Here is a 27,072-nt window from a genome sequence, read left to right on the forward strand (position 1 = left end):
TGTGTTTGTTTTTATTCCAAGCAAATGCACTAAAGCCTGCTTCCTTATAACAGAAAACCTAAAAATCAATGCCCAAAGCCCAGTAACTACAAACTCCTCTTTCCAATAACAAAATGCCAGGAAGAAACAAAGCCACATAAAATGAAGCCAGAGAAAAATAGCCTCCCTCTAGAAGGTTCCAATTAATGGTTGAGGGGAAGTGGGAAGACACTTAATAAGTAATGAACAAGAAAGAAAATCACCTTGATTACATTTACTTTGGAAACAAAGCAGTATGAACACGAGCACCTGTGTACCCAGTCAGCGTAATAACAAAATCCATTCTCATTCACAAGCTCATTCATTCAATAAATGCTGTTTGATCATCTATTACTATATGCCAGGAACTGTTCTTACCACTGGAAATACAACTGTGCACATGACTGACAGCAGCTGTTCTCATCTGAATGCAGAGGTCCAAAGAACAGCAAGGAAAGATAAGAAAGCCTTCCTCAGTGATCAATGCAAAAAAATAGAGGAAAACAACAAAATGGGAAAGACTAGAGATCTCTTCAAGAAAATCAGAGACACCAAGGGAACATTTCAGGCAAAGATGGACACAATAAACGGCAGAAATGGTATGGACCTAACAGAAGCAGAAGAGATTAAGAAGAGGTGGCAAATACATGAAGAACTATACAAAAAAGATCTTAATGACCCAGATAACCACAATGGTGTGATCACTCACCTAGAGCCAGACATTCTGGAGTGTAAAGTCAAGTGGGCCTTAGGAAGCATCACTACAAACAAAGCTAGTGGAGGTGATGGAATTCCAGCTAACCTATTTCAAATCCTAAAAGATGATGCTGTGAAAGTGCTGCACACAATATGCCAGCAAATTTGGAAACTCAGCAGTGGCCACAGAACCGGAAAAGGTCAGTTTTCATTTCAATCCCAAAGAAGGGCAATGCCAAAGAATGCTCAGACTACCACACAATTGCACTCATTTCACACACTAGCAAAATAATGCTCAAAATTCTCCAAGCCAGGCTTCAACAGTACGTGAACCAAGAACTTTCAGATGTTCAAGCTAGATTTAGAAAAGGCAGAGGAACCAGAGATCAAATTGCCAACATCCGTTGGATCATCAAAAAAGCAAGAGAACTCCAGAAAAGCATCTGCTTCACTAACTACGCTAAAGCTCTGACAGTGTGGATCATAACCAACCATGGAAAATTCTGAAAGAGATGGGAATACCAGACCACCTGACCTCCCTCCTGAGAAACCAGTAGGCAGGTCAAGAAGCAACAGTTAGAACCAGACATGGAACAAGAGACAGGTTCAAAACTGGGAAAGGAGAACGTCAAGGGTGTATATTGTTACCCTGCTTATTTAACTTATATCCAGAGTACATAATGCAAAATGCTGGGAGGAATGAAGCACAAGCTGGAATCAAGACTGCTGGGAGAAATATGAACAACCTCAGGTATGCAGATGATACCACCCTTATGGCAGCAAGTGAAGAGGAACTAAAGAGCCTCTTGATGAAGGTGAAAGAAGAAAGTGAAAAAGCTGGCTTAAAACTCTACATTCAAAAAACAAAGATCATGGCATCTAGTCCCATTGCTTCATGGCAAATAAGTGGGGAAACAATGAAAACAATGACAGACTTTATTTTCTTGGGTTCCAAAATCACTGCAGATGATGACTGCAGCCATGAAATTAAAAGATGCTTGCTTCTTGTAAGAAAAGCTATGACCAACCTAGACAGTGTATTAAAAAGCAGAGACATTACTTTGCTCACAAAGGTCCATATAGTCAAAGCTATGGTTTTTCCAGTAGTCATGTATGGATATAAGAGTTGGACCATAAAGAAGGCTGAGCGCCAAAGAATTGATCCTTTTGAACCGTGGTATTGGAGAAGACTCTTGAGAGTCCTTTGGACTGCAGGGAGATCCAACCAGTCCATCCTAAAGGAAATCAATCTCGAACATTCATTATAAGGACTGACACTGAAACTAAAGCTCCAATACTTTGGCCACCTGACACAGAGCCAGCTCATTAGAAAAGACCCTGATTCTGAGAAAGATTGAAGGCAGGAGGAGAAAGGGATGACAGAGGACCAGATGGTTGGATACCACCCCTCAATGGACATGAGTTTGAGCAAGCCCCAGAAGATGGTGAAGGACAGGAAAGCCTGGCGTGCTGCTGTCCACGGGGTCTCAGAGTCGGACACAACTGAGCAACTGAACAACAACAAACTTACATTCTGGTGGAGGGAAACAGACAGTCAACAAGAAGAAAAGGAGAAAAATATCAGATACCTTTGTTACCATGATGTGAGAAGTTACTTAATACCAGACAAATGGAAGGGCCTCTCTCTTAAGTAACAGCAGAACTGAGATCTGAATGACAAGGGGTCAACGGAGAGAACACGAGGGAAGAGTATTCCAGCCAGAGGGTACAAAGGGAGCAAAGGTCCTCTACGTGAGGAGCAGAAACGTTAGAGAGGCCAAAACACAGAGAATGAGGGGGAGAGTGCAGGTAATGTGGCTGCCAATTCAGGCAGAGGGAGATCTGCTCGGTAAAGGCCAATAAGTAGGGTAGGGAGTGTGGATATAATTCTCAGTATGATGGTAAGCCAACAGAAACTGAAGGCAGGGAAGCTACATTCTCCTTAAGAACTTACTGTGGAAAGCCGGTAACTTATTCCAGGATATAGACTGACTTCACAAAAAGTTTACCTGGCCCCAGAAATTTTGAAGAGTTTCATTTCCCAAGAGATATACAAGTCACTGACTATGTACTACGTCAAGGGCACTTTGCTAACTGCTTTACATGCATTATTTTTATTCAATCCTCAACCAACACTATGAGTAGATATCGTCATTTCCACTTTACAGATGAGGGCACCAAAGTTCAGAAAGGGGAAGTGACTTGCCCAAAACCATACAGCATGTACAAAACAGAGCCACAGCTGGAACCCAGGTCAATCTGACTAGAAAGAGCCAGGGCCCCCAGCCACTTTGCTCTAATGATTCCAACCCCTTTCTGTTTGGGGGGTAGGGGAAAAACAACAGTTCTTTCAGGTAACCACACAAACCTTCTGACTACTGCTTCATTTCAAACTGAAGCAGCTTCTCATATTCCCCAAAGAGGAACACAGATTGGGGCCTGACTCCAAGTATCTTCCCCAGGAACCTTCCCTAACAAACCAAATCCATTCTCACTGGTCTGCACCCTTGGCCAGCCTTTCTCAGAACCTATGGCTTCTCTACTTGATGGGGTTTGAGTTCTTGGAAGGGACTATAATCCTCATCACTCACTGGGCACCCACCACACATCAGGCGATGATACACATTATCTCATTTCATCCTAACTGTCCCAGCAGGTGGGTATCAGTATACCTTATTCAGATGAGGCAAGTGTCACAGAAGCACTAGGACAGGGACAAAGAACTATCAATTAGCAGAAGTGGAACTCTCTTTCTTCCTGGAGAACACAGTGCACACAGCTGACTAAATGATGAGTGAACGAAGGGGCAAACAAACTCATCGTGGCCCCTACTCCCATGAATGAGGAAGAAAGCACGGGCACAGGTCAGGGCCTGCGCTCCAGCCCTGACACACTAGACCAACATACCTCGCCTCCTCAGCCAATAAAGGCTCCAATTCAGAGAATGTGAAAGGCTCTGACCTTCCCTTACCCTCAATTCCACCCCCACAGGAAATCAAATAAATCAGATTAACTTTCCCCAACACCTCCACCAAATACAATCCCATTACAAAGATCATTCCCCTCCCCAACCCCAAGACCACTGGGGAGTATTTTATTTTACCCAATTTGGTACTGAACAAACCTTTACAGAAAATACAACCCAGGTTATTTTTCATGGTCTCTTTTATGTCAACCACCTTACACAGCATTTCACAAAGGAAGAGTAGCAGCCACAATAGACTGTTTTAAGAAACAAACAAAAGAGCCCAAGGATGTGTTCACTACCAGAAATGGAAACTCACAAGGCAACAAAAAGAGAGGGCTGCTCCAGATGGTGTAGTCCCAACAAGAAGCAGGGCTACACCACCAAGAGTGGATAGCTCCTACCCCCAAGCCAGGAGCAAACAGGAGTCAAGGCATGTTGGAGGCCAGGGACCACAGGAGGAGGAAGAGGCCCACAGGAAGACGGTAGGCACAAAGAGAGGACCTGACTCAGGAGGAATAAGGCAACGTGTCATGGGGTCGGTATCAACATCACCATTCAGTTGACTGAAGGAAAAAAGGCAACCCATTATAGTAATGTTCCTTCTCTAATCTTCATTCTCACTCTCATCAAAATGCATCTAATGTACCATCTAACAGAGTGATCTGTTCATACTGCAAATTCAATCATCTCACCACAACTAACAACCCTCCAAAGGTCTCCCAGCTCTTCTAGTACAATCAAAATGCCTTGCCATGCTGAACAGGCCTGTCCTTGCCACCCTCTCCAACCTGACCCTGTGCCTATTTCCTCTCACTCTCTGTGCTCTGGCCACATTTTGTTTCAGCTCCCCACAGAAGTCACGTTTCTTTCCTCCCCACCGTGCCCCCAGGAGGCTTTGTAAAAGTTAGGCCCTCAGCGGGAAATGCCCTTCAACCTCATGTCACTTTGCTTAGTAAACATCCGTTTGTTCTTCACAACTCAAAAATCACTCCCTTAACAAAGCTTTCCCTGATACCCTCTTAAACCCAGGATCAAGTCAAATCCCTGTCAAATATTCTCATGGTACCACATTCCTTTCTTTCCACACACTATTATAATCATAATTTCACATTTATGTATGAGATTATAAATTGATTCATGTCTATATTTATCAATAGTCTGAACAGGAACTGTATCTGACTTGGTGATAAGTATATAAAAGGGATAACCACAATGTCTGGAATGTAACAGAGGCTATTAGTGTGTCTACTGACTGAAAGAAAAATTCAGAGAGAAGGAAAATGAAGCTCTGTCCAAAACAAAATGGTTCTGCTTAGAGAAGCTATTCTCCTCTTGTGACCTTAAAACAAACTATTCTTCCCCTTCCCCCTCCTCTTTTCCAAATTTCTTCCAAAAGTTACTTTCTGTATCCTGCCTTTCTCCAAATGAGTGGTAGCCATAGTGATAAGCTGGCCTACAGCCAAAAATAGTCTAAGAAGATATCACCTTGTCTGAGTACTCCAGGCTTCCAAAATAAAAGTCCACAGCAAAGGCCCAGGCATATAGAAATACAATAATCCTGGGACTTCTCTGGTGGTCCAGTGATTAAAATTCCACACTTCCTCTGCTGGGGGCACAGGTTCAATCCTCCCTCAGGGAACGAAGATCCCCCTTGCCATCTGATGCAGCCAAAAAAGACATACAGTAACGTTTACCCAGTAAAGAGACTGAAGGAGCAGCTTCTGTAAGAAACAAGCACTTCCCAAGGCAGGCAGTGCTCCCAAGTGACCCACACAAACGAAAGAGGGGAAAGGAGCACAGCGGCAGGGGACTGAGGCAGGAGTAGGGATACCGCTCCCCGAAGTGATTTTTAAACCCCATGTTTTACTCCCTGGATAAAGCAGAGATGCGCCCAAACATTAAATATCAAAAGTCCTCCCGATGAGTCAGCGCCAAAGGAGGTCTACAGGTCATGGTTCAGAGAAGCAACACCAGGGCCTGAAGAAACTCACCTGTTAATCTCCAACTGTGGCCAAAATTCCCTTTGGAAGCAGAAGGGTCTTGTCCCTGCACTTCTACTCTTTAGGATAGGCAGGTGGGATGGGGGAAGCAGAAGTATTCACTGAGCTCTACTTAGTGGCAGGCATAGTGATAGTTACTTCAGAGACAGGGCTCTTAGTGAAGAACAAATGAGACACAGATGAGCACAAAGACAGGGACAGAGGCTCAGCGAAGTTAAATAACTTCTCCAACAGCTAGTGAGTGGCAAGGTCAGGAGCAAAGCCAGGTCTGCCTGAATCCAAACACTCTTTTCTCCTACCCCAGTGCTGCTTTTGTGGGTCATCTAAGAGCCCAGTTCTGCTCCTCACCCCTTCACCACCACCTTTCTAACCACGTGGGAATGCAGTTCCAGAAAGCTCTCTGGGTGAGGAGAGGCCATCTTCTGCAAGCACAGCCCACCACAATTAGTATGTACACATAAAAGAGGTACACCACCACCCCTAGGTATGGAACACAGTTCACTGCAGGGAGTAGAGTTCATCAACTGTAGCTAAGAAAATAAGGCTGGATTTTCTGAAAATTCCAAATGAACCTATAGGAATAAACCCATTGCTGCTGGGTGCTAGGATGGTAAAACTTAAACAAAAGGATGGTGTATGCTCCATCACACCATGAAAAAGACAGTACCTGCAGGGCAGACAACCCCAGCTGAAGTTTCCATAGCTCCTCTAGCTACTGAGAGAGGGGGGAGCAAATCAGTACCTGAATCACTTGCATCAACAAGGCATCTCTTACAAGGTTAAGCACCAATTCACTGTGCTGTAGTTGAAGGTTAACCCTTCCCTTGCACTCATTACAGGATCTGCCTCTTATCAAATGCTATGCCAGCTGATTATTATGATAACTATTATGCCATTACAATAACATTATTGCACTTTTTTCCTGCACTTGACATCTGTTGGCTGATAGGTTTAACTGGTACATAAGCAATAATTATTCAGTGCTCCCACTTTCCAAGCAAGCCTCTAGTGTGACTCAACGCTAAATCCAACTGCAGCAAATGCCCAACCCCAGAAGCAGTGGGAAGCATGGCTCACATGGGCTCAACCACTATATTTCCAATGGTCACAGTGTAAGAAACAGAGGCTCTGCTAGGTCCCTAATTGTTGACACACTCCCCCATCCCTGGAAAGGTGATTGAGTTTTGGGGAAACACCAAGCAGCAAGCAATTTATTGCTGAAAATCCCTACAGGGCCAGAGGAGTCACAAACAGGCCTCAGTACTGCAGAGGGACAAGCAGTACCAAGTCACAATGCTACATACCACAGCAAGAGGAGGAGGAGAGGAAAATGCACTTCTCCACTGGGGCCTCTCAAATAAATGGTTCCCAGAGAGCCATTCTGCCTGCTCCCTGTATACACTTCCTGGCAACTGCTGGTATACTGGCAACAGAAAGAGGAAGAGGGAACAGAGCGCTATCTTCAGGCCCCTATTTTGAAGCTAAGAAGTCCATCAACCTGGCTACTGGGCATTCTTTATTTCTTTATGCAGGAACCACTAAGGGCCAGGATGCACCATATTAGTCCAAAGTGAAGAACCAAGTTCCACTTCCTGTCAGCTGTCAGTCAAAGCCCCTAACACACCGTGTGTGTGTGTGTGTGTGTGTGTGTGTGTGTGTGTCTGTCTGTGTGTCTGTGTCTGTGTGTGTATATATGACTATATGTCACACTATATATGACAAACAAGGTAGAGAAAGATGTAAGATTCTATGACTGCAGAATATCAGTATGCCTGAATTACACATTAGCCTTATTAAAGAAAAGGCAACCCATAGCCAGGCTGCACGAAAAACATGATATAACAAACCCTACCAGGAGACCCAGGCTGCCCCTCTTTGTTCTCTAACCTGTAATACACAGGGCTCTTTTTTTTTAAGGAGGAGAGGAGGCGGAAGGTTATTTGAATTTAAATTACCCATGAACACTAAAATCTGTGTGCAGGGAGAAAAGGAACATTCAGGAGTGCCAAGCGCAAGCCTTTGGGACATGTGTGGCCGAGGCAGTAATACCCCACAGGGCTTTCTCCTTCAGCCTCAGCTTGCTACTCTCATCACTTAGGAGCAAGCAAGCCAGCAGGCAAGGCCCAGGCAACACAAAGGGGCACTGTCCCCTAGGTCGAGGGAGAAGACTGCCCTCTCAAAAGGAAATTAGGATGAAGCAACAAAAATATGCACAAAACCAGTCATCCACAGAAGTAACCCATCTGAGGAAGGGGTTTGGAAAGGTGTTTCTGTCTCACTCACCACTATATTCTCATGGCCAAGCAGTACCTAACCCATAGTGGGTGCTTGGCAAGAACTACAGATTCAATGGTAACCAGAAGACTTATTAGGTTGAAACAGACAGAAGAGTTAGAATCTAGTTTGTTCCTACTGTAACCTTTGGTAAAAGAAAGACTGATCTGCAAAGGCTACATAAAAGGGAAGCTAGAGAATGAAAGTATTGAATCTCTCTCCAACGCATCCCTGGTGCCCTAACAGACCGACAAGTGTATTTTGGTCAGAATATAGACATAGCCCTAGAAGAACAAGGCTGGAAGGAAAGAAGAGCAGAGGGAAGGAGACAGGGAAATAAATAAGACAGTCTTTACTGAGTGCTTACTACATACATATCTGAAAATCCAGAGGAAGTTGGCGAGGCGGGGAGGTGGCCACTGGGGGTTGGTTACAAATGAAGAAATAGGAGCAGAAGTTAAATAACTCATCTCAGATGTCTCACAGCTAGTATATGGTTTGAATTTGGGTATACTGATCTATAGACAAGAGCCTTCCACCATACTTCACCTTGACTTCCTCCAGAGCTGACTTGGCTCCCAGCTCACCTTTCCTGTAGTGGAGACAATGCTCCTACCTGTCCTCACAAGTCAACTTGGTAATCATGCTTCTTAAGAGTTAATTAGCTAACTGGGACTGTAGCTCGATGGTCCCATGAATTTCACATGCTTAGGAATTTCACATGCTTTACATCCCCACTGGGACTTAAACCTGGATGAACTAGCCGAGTTTCCAGACCTACAGAGCTGCCAACCAATGAGGCCTTGACTAAGCCATTAGCTGGTATATATCTCTATGACAACTCTCTTTGGCACAGCGCAGGTTAGGGCTAGGTGAGGAAAAGATAACCTGAGCATGATCTCTGCATGCCCCCAACAAGTTCTCTTCAGATACTGCAAAGGAGGTACCAGGAGCCTCTCCCACTCAGTGGTGTCATTAATGCACAGAATCCTCTTTGATGGCAACCTAATTCTGATTTAAGTAAGAATAGAAAAAGTAAAATGTCAAAGATTTCTGCTTAATACTTAGGAATAGTTGAGACTTCCTTCCATGGTGCTCACTGCCTCTCTGGAGCTTCCAGAGACTTTCCACACCATGACTCCAGGGGAAACAGAGTGGAAAGGGTAAGATGATTTTCAATATTGTATTCTGAAGAGCCCAGTGATGATGATCAGCCAGTGTTTCTAAAGGAAGTGAACACCCTGGACAAATTCAGGGGAAACTAAGAAGTACTAGAACACACTGTCTCTCAGGGTTGTCTGTTTATTTTGCCTCCTGTATGAGGGCTTTCATCAGCTAAAAAATTTTTTTCAGTGCTTAGGGAAGCTGACAATTTACCCAGGTGCATAACAGCTGCTGGGAAGACCTGTGGAAAGGGGCCACCCAGCAAAGGCGGGCTGTGTACAGTGAGGAGGGTCTCCCAGGAGTGCCCTACATGCCAAACCATATGTTGTCAGGATATTAATCCAAACCCGTCTTGCACACTTTACAATGTTTACTCTCTCTGGGATGTGGAGCATTAAATTATATCCAAGGACTACATGGGTCCTTCCAATTCTATTCCACATTTACTTCTTTGCTAAAAAGATTTGTAACCTGGAAACACAGCCCTCTGCCTAATAGCAGCAATAATATTCAGCAAAGACTAGGAAACCAGACTGTCAATTCAAGCTTCCCTAAAAAGTACTGCCCGTATGGAGCCTTAATTCACCCTACATAGAAAATGGAGAAACCTACTTCTGACTCCTTTTTTCCCAGAAAATACAGGTCTTTGTAACTGAGAGTCCTAAAGAGGGAAAGACTAGAAAGAGGAAAGAGAAACCACCATGGCTCCACCCCTGCCCTAACTGAAACATCTCTGGAAACCGCTAAGGGAATTCCAAAAAGAGAAGACAACTTAACTGCCATAAGAACTTAGAGCGAGGTGCACAAATGTGAAGTATGGCTACCCAGATCAGCCACAGCTCTATCCTGACCAGCTGTATGGCCCCAAGTAAGTCACTTAGATTCTCCAAACCTCAAGAAAGCGAGAATGTTTTAAGGATCAGATAAAATAACGTTATCTGAAAGCCCTTTAAAAATAGTAAAATGTTGAACATACTTTAAGCCTGACTGTCATTCTAAAGACCCCTAAGTGAAAAACCCTAAAAGACTTCTGCAGAACAGAGGGGTGAGGCTGCCACCTCTGAGAGACAGTCTACAGGGACTGGGTCCAGGTGTTTAAAGAGAAACACATGCTTCAGGAAGAAAGTGACAACAGAGAATCTGAAAAGGAGCTCACACTTGGGTTTGCTCAGGTACACTAAAAAATAACCATATATGTGCACAGTTCAGATCAGAGAAAGCACACAAAAGTACACAGTGAAAAGTCTGCCTCACTTCTCCCATTCTCCAGCCATGCAGGGGCTCTCACCAAAGACAACCACTCTTCAGTTTCCCATGTATTCTTCCAGATATTCCATCACCTACTTTCTGCCACAGATGGGGAGACCACTGGTGGCAACACTTTCAGACCCAGAAGTAATACCAAGCAGTAAGCACTGCCAGGTGTCCTTAGAGACTATGCAAAGAACAGGACAGCCAGGGGATACGATATGGCCCTGCAAGAGGTTCCACAGAGGTACAGATTTCCTTCCGGCTATTATACTGCTTTGCCCCTTGGCTGACATTTAGGCATTGATTTTGTTCAGTATATTTCACTTTTGGTTGTACTTGCTCATCCAGAATCCCTCCTCAGGGAAGCCTTTAACAGGAATGGTCTCTGTACCAGCCTGACCACCAGGCCCTTAGAAGTCGACAGAGGCAAGAACCACCATCAAACCTGTCTCAGCTGAGGCTGGACAAAAAGAGCAAAAATCACAAAAGTCCATAGGACACCATCTTTCTGGGGAATACGAGAGGATGAAGCCCAAACCATACATGGTCTCTATAGCACTCAGCCCAAGAGAGTAAGTCACTACCCATAGAAAATTACAGGATACTCTCAATCAAAGCTAGGTTTTCACCAAAACTCCCTTAAAAGCTCCCTCAGTTTATGATCTCCCCTCCCTTTCTTCTTCCACAAAGAAAATTTGTGGCTGGGAAATTTCAGCCTCAACCCAAAGGCCACAAAAGGATAGGAATAGGTCAAATCTGGACCACCCGTGCACTTTGGTAGTCCTTGCAGATATCATATTAGAATCTGAATTTCTAGCTTCTCTTGTAATATGAGCTGAGGAGGCCACTAAAGCCATACTCACCTGTGGCAAAAATGGACTGAGAAGTAGCTGTTCCCCACAGAGTACCTAAGCACTCCAACTTGACAGCCCAGCATTTCTTGTTGCCTCACAGTTTCCAACCTGGCCCTGGGAACATCTCTAAGTTGGAGACCCCTGGCCAGTGAGTAACAGAAGGCTGATCAACTGGTAGGCACAGCGACTGACCAAATGGCTGGACTCTTGGATTCAAAAGTGTGTATTAAACACCCTCTGTATGCCAGGAATTGTGCTGGGGGCTGGGTACACAAAGAAAAATGAGGGATGCAATTTGTGGCCTCCAAGAATTTCTAATCAAGGTGGGAAGACGGACTCTAAAGAATCAGACTGTTACAGACACAAAGGGCTCTGGGAGTTGAGTGTGCCAGACTCACTGTGAATAGGGATCAAGGAATGTTTCTGGGAAGAACTGGGATTTGAACAAAACTGCTAATCATTTCTCAGGCATTCATGTATTCACTCATACAATAAGTATTTATAGTGTCCATTTACACAGCATTAGACTGGAGACAAAATAAAGTATGCCCATGTCCTTGGGAAGCTCATACAATGAGAGCAGAACAATAAACCAGGATAAAGTATGCTGAACTCTATAATCAAAGTGTTGCTATGGAGATACAGATGAGGAGGTATTAGCAAGGCCCAATGAAGAAGGTAGATCTGCAGAATAAAGTAGGAAACTAAGGAGAGAGTACTCCAGACAAAAGAACTGGCTGAGACAAACATGCAGAATGCTTCAAGGACCACATAGATCAGTGTATCAGGAGCAAGCAGTACTCCTATATAATGACAGAGGATCTAATTAAAGTGGTAGGACAGGGATACACTGTGACAGGCATGAACACCAGGACAACTGATACATAGGGAATTTATTTAGAAGCCAGTAGGTGCCACTGAAATCTTCTAAAGGAGTGTTCTCCAATCAGAAATGTATTTAGGAAGATCCTAACAGCAGTGGTACACAATGTCCTGGAGGGAGCCAAAGGAGGAGATAAGAGGAGACTCCTATAAAAAGCCAGGTGCATGGGGGAAAATGGATACACGTATATGTATCGCTGAATACCTCCCTGGTGGCTCAGACGGTAAAGTGTCTGCCCGCAATGCGGGAGACCTGGGTTCAATTCCTGGGTCGGGAAGATCCAGTGCAGAAGGAAATGGCAACCCACTCCAGTACTCTTGCCTGGAAAATCCCATGAACTGAGGAGCCTGATAGGCTACAATCCATAGGTCGCAAAGAGTCGGACACGACTGAGCGACTCCACTTTCACTTCACTTTCACCTGAAACTATCACAACATTGTTAATCAGCTATACCTCAATACAAAATAAAAAGTTTAAAAAAAAAAAACACTCAGGTGCAGTTCCAGGAAACAGAGGAAGCGGTAAGACAGGATGAGAAACACACAGCAGAAGCCTGCCCCAAATTTTAAGACAATGGCATCTCTGAAAACAGTGTGTGTGTGTGTGTGTGTGTGTGTGTGTGTGTGTTAGTCAGGATTATTTATTTGCTTTAATTGGAGGATAAGTACTTTATAATATTGTGATAGTTTTTGCCATACAGCAATTGAAAGTGAAAGTGGAGAGTGAAAAAGTTGGCTTAGAAAATGAAGATCACAGCATCCGGTCCCATCACTTCATGGGAAATAGATGGGGAAACAGTGTCAGACTTTATTTTTGGGGGCTCCAAAATCACTGCAGATGGTAACTGCAGCCATGAAATTAAAAGACGCTTACTCCTTGGAAGGAAAGTTATGACCAACCTAGATAGCATTTTGAAAAGCAGAGACACTACTTTGCCAACAAAGGTCCGTCTAGTCAAGGCTATGGTTTTTCCTGTGGCCATGTATGGATGTGAGAGTTGGACTGTGAAGAAGGCTGAGCGCCAAAGAATTGATGCTTTTGAACTGTGGTGTTGGAGAAGACTCTTGAGAGTCCCTTGGACTGCAAGGAGATCCAACCAGTCCATTCTGAAGGAAATCAGCCCTGGGTGTTCTTTGGAAGGAATGATGCTAAAGCTGAAACTTCAGTACTTTGGCCACCTCATGCAAAGAGTTAACTCATTGGAAAAGACTCTGATGCTGGGAGGGATTGGAGGCAGGAGGAGAAGGGGACAGCAGAGGATGAGACAGCTGGATGGCATCATTGACTCGATGGACGTGAGTCTGGGTGAACTCCGGGAGTTGGTGATGGACAGGGAGGCCTGGCATGCTGCGATTCATGGGGTCGCAAAGAGTCCGACGCGACTGAACTGAATTCATGAGAACACTCCTTGATTTCTGTTTTTCTACCTATGCAGACTGGCCTTGCCCCTAAATAATGAGGTTTAACCCTATTTGTTTCATTCAGAAGTAAGGCATTTCATTCATTCATTCAGGCAATCATTATGATTATGTCAGAATTTTTTAAAACTCAGCTTGAAATCAATAAAATGGGGGTGGGGCTGGTTAGTAGCTTCAGGGGCTTTTCCCTCACTTCCACTCCCACTGCTGAACCAGCTGCAAATCTCAAAGCAAAAGAGAGCCAACTTGAGCACAAAATCCAGGTCAGTGTAATTGACTATGCCTCTCTGACCTCACACAAGGCCAGGAATGGGCATACAAATCAGAAAAAAGCCGTTGCAGAAGTCAAAGTTCCCTTAATGAGCTAATTGCTTCATGTCTGGCTGAAAAGGAAAAGGCCAGAGACAAGGAGAACACATTGTCTCAGTGGGCTGTAGTCAGGCTCTGGACCAGCCAGCCCTGATTCCTTAAAATCACCATGTCAGATGCCCCTTGACTGGGGTAGCCAGTACAGAGAGCCTAAAAAAGGTGAGAACTAAGCCGAATAAGGATGGAGGTGGCAAAGAAGCTGCAAAGTCCTTTGCTGTTCACAACTTTTAGTTATTTAGCATGAGCATGATCAATGTGACTGACAGGAATAATAAACCAGCCAACAAAGACAATGATGTGATGGTTAAGATCACACTTGAACAGTCAGCATAATTTATCCTCTAACCGGGTCAGGAACTGGAAACTGCTGTTGCTGTCATTATTGATAATAATATACAGAGCACTTACACTGTGCCTGTGAATGCACTTTCTACAATTCTCAATTCTCAAGACAGCTACAAAAGGAGGTATTACTATTCCCATTCTACAGATCATGAAATCAAGGCTTAGAGAAAGTAAGCATCTTGTTAACAATCTGAAATCTAACAATAGAAGATTAAGAAACCAAATGAGCTGATCCATGAGTGGGGCTTTTTTTAAATTGTAGTTCCCTAGTAGCATATTGGACACCTTCTGACCTGGGTGGGGGGAGGTCATCTGCTGGTGTCTTATATCTTAGCTTTTTCATACTGTTTATGGGGTTCTCTCAGCAAGAATACTGGATTGGCTTGCCATTCCTGCCTCCAGAAGATTACATTTTGTCCGAACTCTCCACTATGACTGTCCATCTTGGGTGGCCCTGCACAGCATGTCATATAGTTTCATTGAGTTATGCAAGTCCCTTCACCATGACAACACTGTGATCTATGAAGGGTTGACTGAGGAGGCTTTACAAATAGCTGATGAAAGAAGAGAAGTGAAAAGAAAGGGAGAAAGGGAAAGATAAACCCAACTGAATGCAGAGTTCCAGAGAATAGCCAAGGAGAGATAAGAAGGTCTCCTTAAACGAACAATACAAAGAAGCAGAGGAAAATAACAGAATGGGAAAGATTAGAGATCTCTTTAAGAAAATTGGATGGAGAAGGAAATGGCAACCCACTCCAGTGTTCTTGCCTGGAAAATCCCATGGACGGAGGAGCCTGGTGGGCTGCAGTCCATGGGGTTGCAGAGAGTCAGACACTACTGAGCGACTTCACTTTCACTTTCATTCTCCTCTCAAGTATGAGGCAAGGTCATCAGTAGTAAGGGACTTGGGAAAGGGATGTCAGAGATTTGAGGAGACAAGAAAATTGTGAAATAGCTATCTCAAAGTGGCAAAGTAGGTATATAGAAAGAACTGATTTAGACTCTGTTTCTGACAGTGTTAGGTCCCCATTTGAGACTTGTAGTAATACAGTAATACATTTTAAGTGAAAGCAGTCAACAAAGTTGTATGACTTTTCTCTGGTAGTCATCTACTCAGGCTAAGAGGGTTGATAGAGGAAAGAAAGGACTAGAGAGTGTTGCAAAGTTGAAAGCATAATTGTTCATGGAATTTATTCTGAGTAAGAGAGAAGTAAGAATATTCATTACAACAAAAGGGCAATGATTTTGTATCTTGGTGAGACCAAGAATTGTTGGAGTAAAGATCTACATTTTGAGCAAACATACCAGGTGAGATATGAGTCATGTGGACTGTGGGCCACTCTTGAAGAAGCATTTACAATAGTTTTGCGTCATAATGGTTGTTAGAGAAAATATCTGTTTTTGTCAAATTACATAGTATATCAGTTTAAACACAAGCAGAGATGCTTGTAAGACAGTGAATATATACATATGTGTAGGAAGACATTAATCATTGATACCTTAGAAGGGAGTAGATTAATGGTCAGAGAAAATGAGTGTAACAATTGTTTTATTATACATTTAGCTTTTAAAATATATTGTAAAATTGAACATCTGTTACATTGTATCTGCATGCATTTGAATTTTTCTTGTAAAGTAATTAAATTGTTCAAATAGTTAACTTCCAAAAAAAAAAAAAAAGAAAATTGGAGACATCAAAAGAACATTTCATGCAAGGACGGGCATAATAAAAGACAGAAATGGTAAGGACCTAACAGAAGCAGAAGAGATTAAGAAGACATGGCAAGAATACATAGAAAAGCTACATAAAAAAGGTCTTAATGACCTGGATAACCACAATACTATGGTCACTCGACCTAGAGCCAGACATTCTGGAATGTAAAGTCACAGAAAAACTACATAAAAAAGGTCTTGATGACCTGGATAACCACAATAGTATGGTCACTCACCTAGAGCCAGACATTCTGGAATGTAAAGTCAAGTGGGCCTTAGAAAGCATTATTACAAACAAAGATAGTGGAGGTGATGGAATTCCAGCTGAGATACTTCAAATCCTAAAAGATGATGCTGTTAAAGTGCTGCACTCCGTATGTCAGCAAATTCGGGAAACTCAGCAGTGGCCACAGGACTGGAAAAGGTCAATTTTCATTCCAATTACAAAGAAAGGCAATGCCAAAGAAGGTTCAAATTACTGTATAACTGTGCTCATTTCACATGCTAGCAAGGTAATGCTCAAAATCCTTCAAGCTAGGCTTCAACAGTACGTGAACCAAGAACCTCTAGATGTACAAGCTGGATTTAGAAAAGGCAGAGGAACCAGAGATCAAATGGCCAGCATCCACTGGATCATAGAAAAAGCAAGAGAACTGCAGAAAAATATCTACTGCTTCATTGACTATGCTAAAGCCTTTGACTGTGTGGATCCCAAAAAACTGTGGAAAATTCTTAAAGAGGTGGGAATATCAGACTGAGAAACCTGTATGCAGGTCAAGAAGCAAAAGTTAGAACCTTACATGGAACTACTGACTGGTTCAAAATTGAGAAAGGAATATGACAAGGCTGTATACTGTCACTCTGTTTATTTAATTTATATGCAGAGTACATCATGTGAAATGCTGGGCTGGATGAATCACAAGCTGGAATCAAGATTGCCAGGAGAAATATCAACAACTTCAGATATGCAAATGATACCACTCTAATGGCAGAAAGTGAAGAGGAACTAAAGAGCCTCTTGATGAGGGTCAGAGAATAGAGTGAAAAAGCTGGCTTAAAATTCAGTATTCAAAAAACTAAGATCATGGCATCCAGTCCCATTAATTCATGGGCAATAGAAGGGGAAAAAGTGGAAGCAGTGACATATTATTTTCTTGGGTTCCAAAATCACTGCTTATGATGATTGCAGCCAAGAAATTAAAAGACACTTGCTCCTTGGAAGAAAAGCTATAACAAACCCAGACAGCATATTAAAAAGCAGGGACATCACTTTGCCAACAAAAGTCTGTCTAGTCAAAGCTATGGTTTTTCTAGTTGTCATGTACGGATGTGACAGTTTAGACATAAAGAAGGCTGAGTGCTTAAGGACTGATGCTTTTGAACTGCGGTGCTGGAGTAGATTCCTGAGAGTCCCCTGGACAGCACGATCAAACTAGTCAATCCTAAAGGAAATCAACCCTGAATATTCATTGGAAGGACTTCGGCCACCTGATGCAGAGTTGACTCACTGGAAAAGACCCTGATGCTAGGAAAGACTGAAGGCAAAAGGAGAAGAGAGCATCAGAGGATGAGATAGATAGCATCACTGACTCAATGGACATGAAATTGAGCAAATTCTGGGAGATAGTGAAGGACAGGGAAGCCTGGCATGCAGAAATCCATGGAGTCGCAAAGAGTCAGACACTACTTAGTGACTAAACAAGCAACAACAATAGTTAATTTACAATGCTGTGTTAGTTTCAGGTATATAGCAGTGATTCAGATAAAGAATATATACATATATAAAGAATATATATTTATATTATACATATAAATATATAACATATAAAGTATATTCATTATATATATTCTTTATAGTATAAAGAGAGTATAAAGTAAGAATATATAGTACATATACGTACTTTATATAGTTTATATATATTATATATATAATTTATATATATGAGAGTATATATAGAGAATATATATAAATATATACTATGAAGATATATATATAAAGAATATGGGCTTCCCTGGTGGCTCAGATAAAGATTCCGCCTGCAGTGTGGGAGAGCTGGGTTCGATCCCAGGATTGGGAAGATCCCCTGGAGGAGGGCATGGCAACACATTCCAGTATTCTTGCCTGGAGAATCCCCATGGACAGAGGAGCCTGGTGGGCTACAGTCCATGGGATCACTAAGAGTTGGGCATGACTGAGAGACTAAGCACAAAGAATATATATTGTATATATATATGCATGGCATGCAACATCTTAGTTCCCCAACCAGGGATAGAACCCAAGCCCCCTCGCAGTGAAAGCACAGTCTTAATCAAAGGACAGCCAGGGAAGTCCCTCCATTATATTAATAGGTTATTACAAGATATTGAATATAGATCCCTGTGCTATACAGTAGGTCCTTGTTGTTCATCTATTTTATATACAGTAGTGCATACCTGTTAATTCCAAACTAATGTATCCCTCCCCTCCTTTCCCCTTTGGTAAACATAAATTTATTTTCTATTTCTGTGTTTCCATTTTGTAAATAAGTTCATTTGTATCACTTCTTTTAGATTCCACATACAGGTGATATTATATGGTATTTGTCTTTATCTGATTTCCTTTATTTAGTATGATAATCTCTAGATCCATCCACGTTGCTGCAAATGCCATTATTTAATTCTTTTTTATGGCTGAGTAGTATTCCATTGGATATATATACCACTTCTACTTTATCCATTCATCTATTATTGGGACACTTAGTTTGCTTCCATGTCTTGGCTATTGTAAATAATGCTATGAACACTGGACCCCTGAGTGGTTTAAACCACTGTAACATCCCAACCATTCCTTCACTTTTTCTTTTAGAAATGTTTTAAAGGTTTGCTTGGGTCACAAAATAAGGTCCACTGCTTCACTGGCTCTATTCTTTATAGAACACACAGCAGTCTGGCCTGGGCACTACTTTATTGTTTCTAAAACAAGTGGAAACTTCAATCTTTTTCCTTTGCTGCTGCTGCTGCTGCTAAGTCGCTTCAGTCGTGTCCGACCCTGTGCGACCCCAGAGACAGCAGCCCACCAGGCTCCCCCATCCCTGGGATTCTCCAGGCAAGAACACTGGAGTGGGTTGCCATTTCCTTCTCCAATGCATGAAAGTGAAAAGTGAAAGGGAAGTTGCTCAGTTGTATCCGACTCTTCACAACCCCATGGACTGCAGCCTACCAGGCTCCTCTGTCCATGGGATTTTTCAGGCAAGAGTACTGGAGTGGGGTGCCATCGCCTTCTCCACTATTTCCTTGAGGTAAGAGCAAAAGCAAACACTTACAAATAGGAGAAAAATCGTCATGACACCCAAAAACCTCACCTGTGAGAGTTGTAAGATAATGAACAAGGCAGTCAATGGAGGCAGGGCCTACTCCTTCCACAGGGATTTTTAACTGCAATTACATCTTGCATCTTTACAAGGTTCTAAATAATTCCAACAACTTCTATGGCCATCTTCTGCAAACCCTATGGCTTGAGTCTCAGCTCTGCCACTAATATGCTGGTGGCCCTAAAAAAGGTATATGGCCCATTTCACACGCCTGAAGCTCATTTCATCAGTAAAATAGGAACCCAACAAAAGTAAAACTGAAGCACTGGGTGATGACAGAACTAGAGGGTACCTTCTGACTCTCTACTCACCCAAGAAACCACAAAGAGCCATCCCTTAATCTGAACCAGACTCAATCCTGGTGTTTGCAATGAAATTGATATAAAGACCTCCTAGGATGATCTCTTCCAGCACAGAAATGATGTGAATTTAGACTGACTATAATGGAAATCAAATCCCATGAGTGAATATAATCTAAATCAAATCCCATGAGTAAGACATGCAGAGGGGCACAAAATCAATATTAAACTCCTTGCTAAGGAGTTGGCCTCTTATGCTTCCAATGTCTGCTACTCCCTGGGTTCAGAGCACGATCAATCAATGTTTGTACTGATTGCCCTACTTTATGTTTCTTCCTCTGAACTGAAGCCTGCTAGTTTTCCACAGTTTGGTCAGATGGATGCTACCTCCTTGGGAGCCTCACAGAGATAAGAGGCATAAGCATGAAAGTATGCACAAATGTAAAGACATATCCATTTAAAAGTCCACTGGCATCAGCCTTCCTCACCAGACCTTTGGGATGCATTTCTCATTTTCCAGTTTCTAGAACTCCTCTCTCTCACAAGACAGAAAGGGCAGACAACTTGCAGAAGGGAAGTGGCAAGACATGGATCAATTCACTGACTGCTGTATGTTTTTCTACCTGTGATGACAGTAAGTGGTAATTAAAAGGCATAATCAAGAATGCTTTCAGTCAAGACATAGCCAGCAAGCAGACCTCAGAAACTTACCCCTTCCCATTTCTCTGTGAATTTGACATGTGACATGGGCTGAACAGACACTACTCAATTTTCAGTCCAAGAACATCCGTGCTCAGCTGTGATAAATAAAGGCCAAGAAGGCACTAGAGAAACAAACGGCAAGTGCAGTACCTGAAAACTCTTAAGATTTGGAAGAAAATAAAAACAGTAAAGAATATACTCATTCCAGCCTATTTGGAGAAGTCCAGATAAAAATATCCCTCCTACCTCCACTCATATTCCATTTCTTCTCCAACTCCCTTAATATCATTAGGCTTTGAAGCAGACAATACAGAATAACTTCAGTAAGGGACAAACAACTTCTGCTCTGAATTATTAAGAATAGCAATAAGCAAAAAATAAATATGCTGCTACTGCTGCTGCTAAGTTGCTTCAGTCGTGTCCGACTCTGTGCAACCCCATAGACGGAAGCCCACCAGGCTCCGCTATCCCTGGGATTCTCCAGACAAGAACACTGGAGTGGGTTGCCATTTCCTTCTCCAATGCATGAAAGTGAAAAGTGAAAGGGAAGTCGCCCAGTCGTGTCCAACTCTTAGCGACCCCATGGACTGCAGCCTACCAGGGTCCTCCATCCATGGGATTTTCCAGGCAAAAGTACTGGAGTGGGCTGCTGCTGCTAAGTCACTTCAGTCGTGTCCAACTCTGTGCGACCCCATAGATGGTAGCTCACCAGGCTCCCCCGTCCCTGGGATTCTCCAGGCAAGAACACTGGAGTGGGTTGCCTTTCCCTCTCCAATGCATGAAAGTGAAAAGTGAAAGTGAAGTCGCTCAGTCGTGTCCGACTCCCAGCGACCCCATGGACTGCAGCCCACCAGGCCCCGTCGTCCATGGGATCCTCCAGGCAAGAGTACTGGAGTGGGTTGCCACTGCCTTCTCCGCCATTAATTGGCTATATCCCAATAAAAAATAAAAAGTTAAAAAAATGAGCCTTGATGACTATATTAGTGAGACAATATAGGATAAGACCATGCATTCTCAATGAGGCAAAATCACCCCCCAAGGGGTGAAAATTGATTCCTGAGGAAGAAAAAAAATCTTAGATATTACAACAGTTTGTGGCCCAAAGGGCCAGAGTACATAAACAGATACACAGTATATTTGCTGTATTAAAATTCCATTGATTGGAGGCAATGGGGCAATTAAGGGGAAAAATGTCTCAAAAGGTGCTAATGAACAAAAAGTTGAGAGACATTGGATTAGATGTCCAAAGGGACAACCCAGTTTCCAAAAGAACCTGATCATATTGGCACCCTAATCTTTCACTTCCCGCCTCCAGAACTGCAGGAAATAAGTGTGTGTTATTTAAACCACCCAATCTACGGTGTTCTATTATAGCAGCCCATAATGGACTAAGTCACTTCTCAAGGCCTCAAATTGTTCCTAGGACCCTATTAGGAGAATGAGGGCAGACATGACCAGCCGACACAACCACACCCTTGTCCATCAGTCTGGGCTAAATATAGTTCAGTTGCTCCTGGATTCTGTCTCCAAGGTAGAAAATTGCACAAGTGAGGATACCAGGTGTAAACTCTTCACAAATCAGGGAAATTCTGGCAGATTCTCCACATGTGTCCTGAGTAGCTTCCCTCTTTTATGAAGTTTTTATTTCAAAGACAAATTCAATTATTGTTGAAGGTGGTCATCAGGGGTCACCCACCGCCTCACCTGAATGACAACCAGCTATCCTCCGTCCCTACTTGGCAGTAAAACCCTTGGTGGAAGTAAATGAAGAAAAGGGAAGGATATTCCTTCCTTACACCACATGTAAATTAAAGTAAGAAGCTCTATATTGCAGAAGACTAAGACTTGCAGCTTAAAGCCTACTCAGAGAAGGATAAAGCATTCATCCTCGCTCAGAAAGAGAAAAGATTAGCTCACAAGAACAGGTCTCCAAACTGACTCCAAATCCAGGAGTTAGAGATGACTGTGCTACAGAGCGTGATCCAAACACCAGCTGAGGCCCCATAAAAAAATCCCCAGGAATCCACAACCAAGGGGCTGGCATTGTAAGAATGTTCAGATTAGCTCTCGTGAAAAGAGGCTTACTCCAAGAGACTGGCAGACAGCCTCCACAGCACAGTGTCACTCAGGAAAGGATAGAAAATGAAAGAAAAAAAAAAGGAGGCAGGATGAGAAGGTCAGAGCATGAACCTACGAACATAATGAAATGACAATTAGAAGGCACGCGCCTATTTGGAAAAAGGTACAACTTGCCTTTACAAACTCTTGTCTTTCTTAATATTTTCATTAATAGCAAATCTTTACTGAGGATGCAAATAGTTACTGCATTCCTGTGTCCCAAAAGCTTCATATGTACTACCTCATTTAACCACTCTTTAAAGTATTATTCCCATTTTTATCCACTAGAAAACCAAGCCTCAGAAGTGAAATAACTTGTTAGAGGTCATATTGCTAATAAGTGATAGACTCAGAATCAAAACTCATGTTCAGGGAATTCCCTAACAGTCCAGTGGGGAGGACTCCACGCTTTCACGGCTGAGGGCCCAGGTTCAATCCCTTGTGGGGAACTAAGATCCCACAAGCCATGCAACATGCTCACCCCCAGCCAAAAAGGAAAAAACCTCACATTTCCACTAGGTCCACTTCAAATGAACTGTTAATTCATCTGAGGTCACATGACAGGTTGCCTAACCATGCCATTTGTAGTTTAAAAAAAAAAAGAACAGCAGCAACTGTATGGTGTCATGTATTAGTGAAACTGATCTCTCATATGGTTCAAAAACATCTCTGACAATTTCAAGATGGATTTTCAAAACTATTTTGTACAAAGGCCATATAAAAAAACAAAAAATTTTAATGGGACTTCCCTGGAGGTCCAGTGATTAAGACTCTACACTTTCGATGCAGGTTTGATTCCTAGTTGGTAAACTAAGATCCCACAAGCTGAGTATGGAGGCAAAAAAGAAAAAAACAAAAGGCCATTATCAGGATGTCACCCTCAACCCCCACCACTTACACATGCCATTCTAAAAGAGAACAATACTCACTGAGAATTAAGTTCTGGCATGCTTATTTTAAGACTTCCCTGGTGGCTCAGAGGATAAAGTGTCTGCCTGCAATGCAGGAGACCTGGGTTCAATCCCTGGGTTGGAAAGATTCCCCTGGAGAAGGAAATGGCAACCCACTCCAGTATTCTTGCCTGGAGACTCCCATTGACAGAGGAGCCTGGCAGGCTACAGTCCATGGGGTCCCAAAGAGTTGGACGCGACTAAGCGACTTCACACACACATGCTTATTTTAAAGCCATTTTGTTACTTTGCAGTTTTTTAATTATTCTTTTCTCCTGTCACTGAAACACACCAGGGCTCAAAATTGGCCTCTACAGAAAAGTAATAGCTGGCATTCAAAGACATCAGGCAAGAGAAAGAGAGCAGGAATCAGAGGACAAAGCTCATTCCTGGGCTACCACATCTCTACTAACATACTACCCATTCTCACCATCTGTAAAATGGGGGCAGTTAAGTCTTGTCTATTGTCAATTTCATCTGAACAGCACATGTATTAATCTGCAGATTAAGTCCACTAAACACCCAAAAGAACAGTAAAAATAAGTCTGATATGGCAACACCTTAAAAACCCAAGGGCCGGGCTTCCCTAGTGGCTCAGTGGTAAAGAATCCAGCAGCTAATGCAGGAGATATGAGTTCCATCCCCGGTCCAGGAAGATCCTACCTGCTGCAGGGCAACTCAGCCAAAGTGCACCATAACTACTGAGGCTGTGTTCTAGACCCACGTGCCTCAACTACTTAAGTCCAAGCCCCTAGAGTGCCTGCTCCAAAACAAGCCACAGCAATGAGAAGTCGGCGCACCACAACTAGAAAGCAGCCCCCACTCTCCATAACTACAGAAAAAGCCAATGCAGCAATGAAAACCAGTCAAAAATAAGCAAAAAAAAAAAAAAATTTAATTCCATTTAGAAAAAAGCCCAAGGACCAAGTTCTCAACTGAAGCCACAGACCAATCCTGATCCATTCCACACAAATATCAATCCTGATATCCTGTCCTAGCTCCCATCAAAATCCTATCCAATCTCCAAATCTGGCTATAATTTTATCGGAAAAGAAACTCGGGTGGGTTGAGAGCTAAAAAAACACACAGGTACAAAACACATCTTTCACACTGTCTAAACAAACATTGTGTTTTAAATATTAATTTATTCTCTTGGCAAACATGAAGGATTCATTCTTTTCCTGCTTACCTAGTCTAGGTTTAATCTAACTTCCTAAATCCCCCAAAAAAGTTTGTTGTTTTGTTTTATTTAGGTCGGAAAGCAAGCTGGACTTGAATTCGAGGCCAAGTATTTAAAAATATTTATTTAAAAAACTAATCTTACATATAAATCATATATTTTATTTTAAGGTATCAACCCTCTAGCTCCTCTAGTCCAAAGGAACCCCCCCCCCCCCACACGCATTAACCTCGCAGGTGCTGGGTATTTCCTGATTACCTTGTTTTTCCCACATGTGGCTCATAGTTCAAATGATTTTCTATTGCTTTCTGTAGCAGAGAATGTCAAAGCGAGGATTTTGGGACCACCTGAATCAGAACCACCTGGGGAGAACTGCAGGTACCCATGCCTCACTTTATCCAAAATGCCTGAAAATAATGCCCAGAGATAAACAAAACCCTCTAGGTGATTTGAAACACACCAGGAATAGGCACAACCTTCTGGTGATTTGAAACACAAAGTTTCTAACTCCGACTTTACAGGCAAGTATTTTATCTACCTAGGGCAAAGGAAAACACAAGATCGAAGAGGAAATACAACGTGAGTGGCGTTCAATTCCATATGGTGAAGAGACACCAGAATGTCAACGCTGGAGCATCTGGACAAAGAAGAAACTGAGACCTGGAGAAGAGAAGAGGGAAGGAAACTAAAACAAATGAGAAGCCAAAAGCCTGTCTCGGACCCCCACTGCCTCATCTCCGGGCATTCAAGCAGGTATCCTGGAGACGTTTTGAGTGGGAAGGATAGGGAAGGCAGCATTGGGCTGAGAGGCCAAGTCTGCAGAAACTAGTGAGGAGTCCAGAGCCCACTTACACGTCCCGCTTCAGAGACACTGGTGGGAAGTGTAGGGACCCCGAACAGTGCTGGGAAGGCGCCAGGGCCGCTGGCGGGTAGAGACCGGAGCAGCGCCCTGAGCCTCCAGCCCAGGCCCAGGACCGGGTGGCCTTACTGCCCCTACCTTCGGCTTCCCGCCCGGCAGCCCAGGGGCAGACACAATCCCCACAATTCCAGGCGGCCGCAGCGGCAACCAGCTCCCCGTACGCAGACGCGACGGCCACCGTCAGAACCCGTGAGCGCGCGGCTGTTATGTCACTTGCCTCCTCACCCAATTGTCGCCTTCCAGAACAGCCGACCGGCGTTCCACTGCCTTTCCCGCACTCGAAGTTGTTAGCCCCGCCCCCTCGCTTCTGTTAAGTCCCGCCCCCTAGCGTCTACCTGAGCGAACCTCCTGGCGCTTGTTTAGCCCAGTATCCTTCCGCCGGTGTGAGATACTTGCGGGTCCAGTTTGCTTCTAAGTCAGAGAGAAATAGAACTTTGAAGTTTCGTCTCTGATTCCCCAACAGCTTCTTCTTCGCGGAAAAATCATCAGAAAGAAACTAGAGGTGGCACTGCACCAGAAGTCCAGTGGTTAAGACTCAGTGCTTCCACTATAGGGGCATGGATTCAATGCCTGGTCGAGGAGACTGCAAGCCTCGTGGCCTAGACGAAAGAAAGAAAGAAAGCAGAGGGGTAGGGAGTGAAAAAAAAATCAAACTGGTGTGACTCAGCTGGGATAAAACAGTAAATGGACTTCCCTGGTGGCTCAGAGGGTAAAGAGTCTGCCTGCAATGTGGGAGACCCGGCTTCGATCCCTGGGTCGGGAAGATCCCCTGATGAAGGAAATGGCAACCCACTGCAGTATTCTTGCCTGGAGAATCCCCAGGAACAGAGGAGCCTGGCAGGCTACAGTCCATAGGGTCCCAAAGAGTTGGACACGACTGAGCGACTTTACTCTTTTCAGTCTCAAACAATAGACAGTCATTTTAGAAAATTCATACAGAATAGGGCACCTGCAAGTCACCTACTTTATATACTTACATATTGTGTGAATTGACGACCTATTATTTTAAAAATAAAAGTTACCTGCAGCTCTAATTCTGCTCTACCACCGAATGTCTTATTTATATATGCCAAGTGTCACATATACATTATATTTACTTCTCATAACTTTTTAAGATCAGAATTGTCACACACACAACCCTTTTCACAAATGGGGAAGCTATGGCTCAAAGAGGTTGAAGGACTTATGCAAAGTCATACAGTCACAAAGTGCTAGAACTGGGATTTTAAGTCTGATTTGGATGCCTGCAAAAGTCCTGTTCTCTTTCCATAGAACCTTCTTGCCTGAAAGGGCTTAGTGTTAGTCGCTTAGTCCTGACTTTTTGAGACCCCATGGACTGTAGCTGCCCAAGCTCCTCTGTCCATGAAATTCTCCAGGGGATCTAGGCTTCAGTGAGTACTGCCAGTTTATTAGAAAGACTATGTAAGGCACTTCCCTGGGACTGGGTGGGAAAGGACAAGGAACTGCTCGCTTTTCCCATGGAACACTCAGGAGACCAGTGAGAGTAGCTGGACCCAGGAATAATTCTAATTTGTGTCACTGCCTAGTACCATGAAGACAGGTAATAAATGTTCAACAAATATTTATTGCATCTGGGATA

General features: G+C 43.3%; 1 protein-coding gene and 1 long non-coding RNA gene across 6 annotated transcripts in view; one reads left to right on the plus strand and one right to left on the minus strand.

Moving 5' to 3' along the window:
• Positions 1–25,942, minus strand: part of SIL1 (SIL1 nucleotide exchange factor) — a 246,140-nt gene extending 220,198 nt beyond the window's left edge. Inside the window, exon 1 of one of the 5 annotated variants that reach the window (XM_055554958.1) lies at positions 25,808–25,942. The gene's annotated coding sequence lies outside the window, so the exon portion shown is untranslated. The other 4 variants (XM_055554943.1, XM_055554951.1, XM_055554947.1 and 1 more) reach the window with 4 other exon arrangements.
• LOC129633199 (uncharacterized) lies at positions 24,689–26,499 on the plus strand. The gene is made up of 3 exons (XR_008704953.1): positions 24,689–24,931; positions 25,096–25,306; positions 25,936–26,499. It is a non-coding gene; the product is annotated as an uncharacterized LOC129633199 (long non-coding RNA).
• Positions 26,500–27,072: the final 573 nt, after the last annotated feature.

This window comes from Bubalus kerabau, chromosome 1 (genome assembly GCF_029407905.1).
Source record: "Bubalus kerabau isolate K-KA32 ecotype Philippines breed swamp buffalo chromosome 1, PCC_UOA_SB_1v2, whole genome shotgun sequence".
NCBI classification, from domain to species: domain Eukaryota; kingdom Metazoa; phylum Chordata; class Mammalia; order Artiodactyla; family Bovidae; genus Bubalus; species Bubalus kerabau.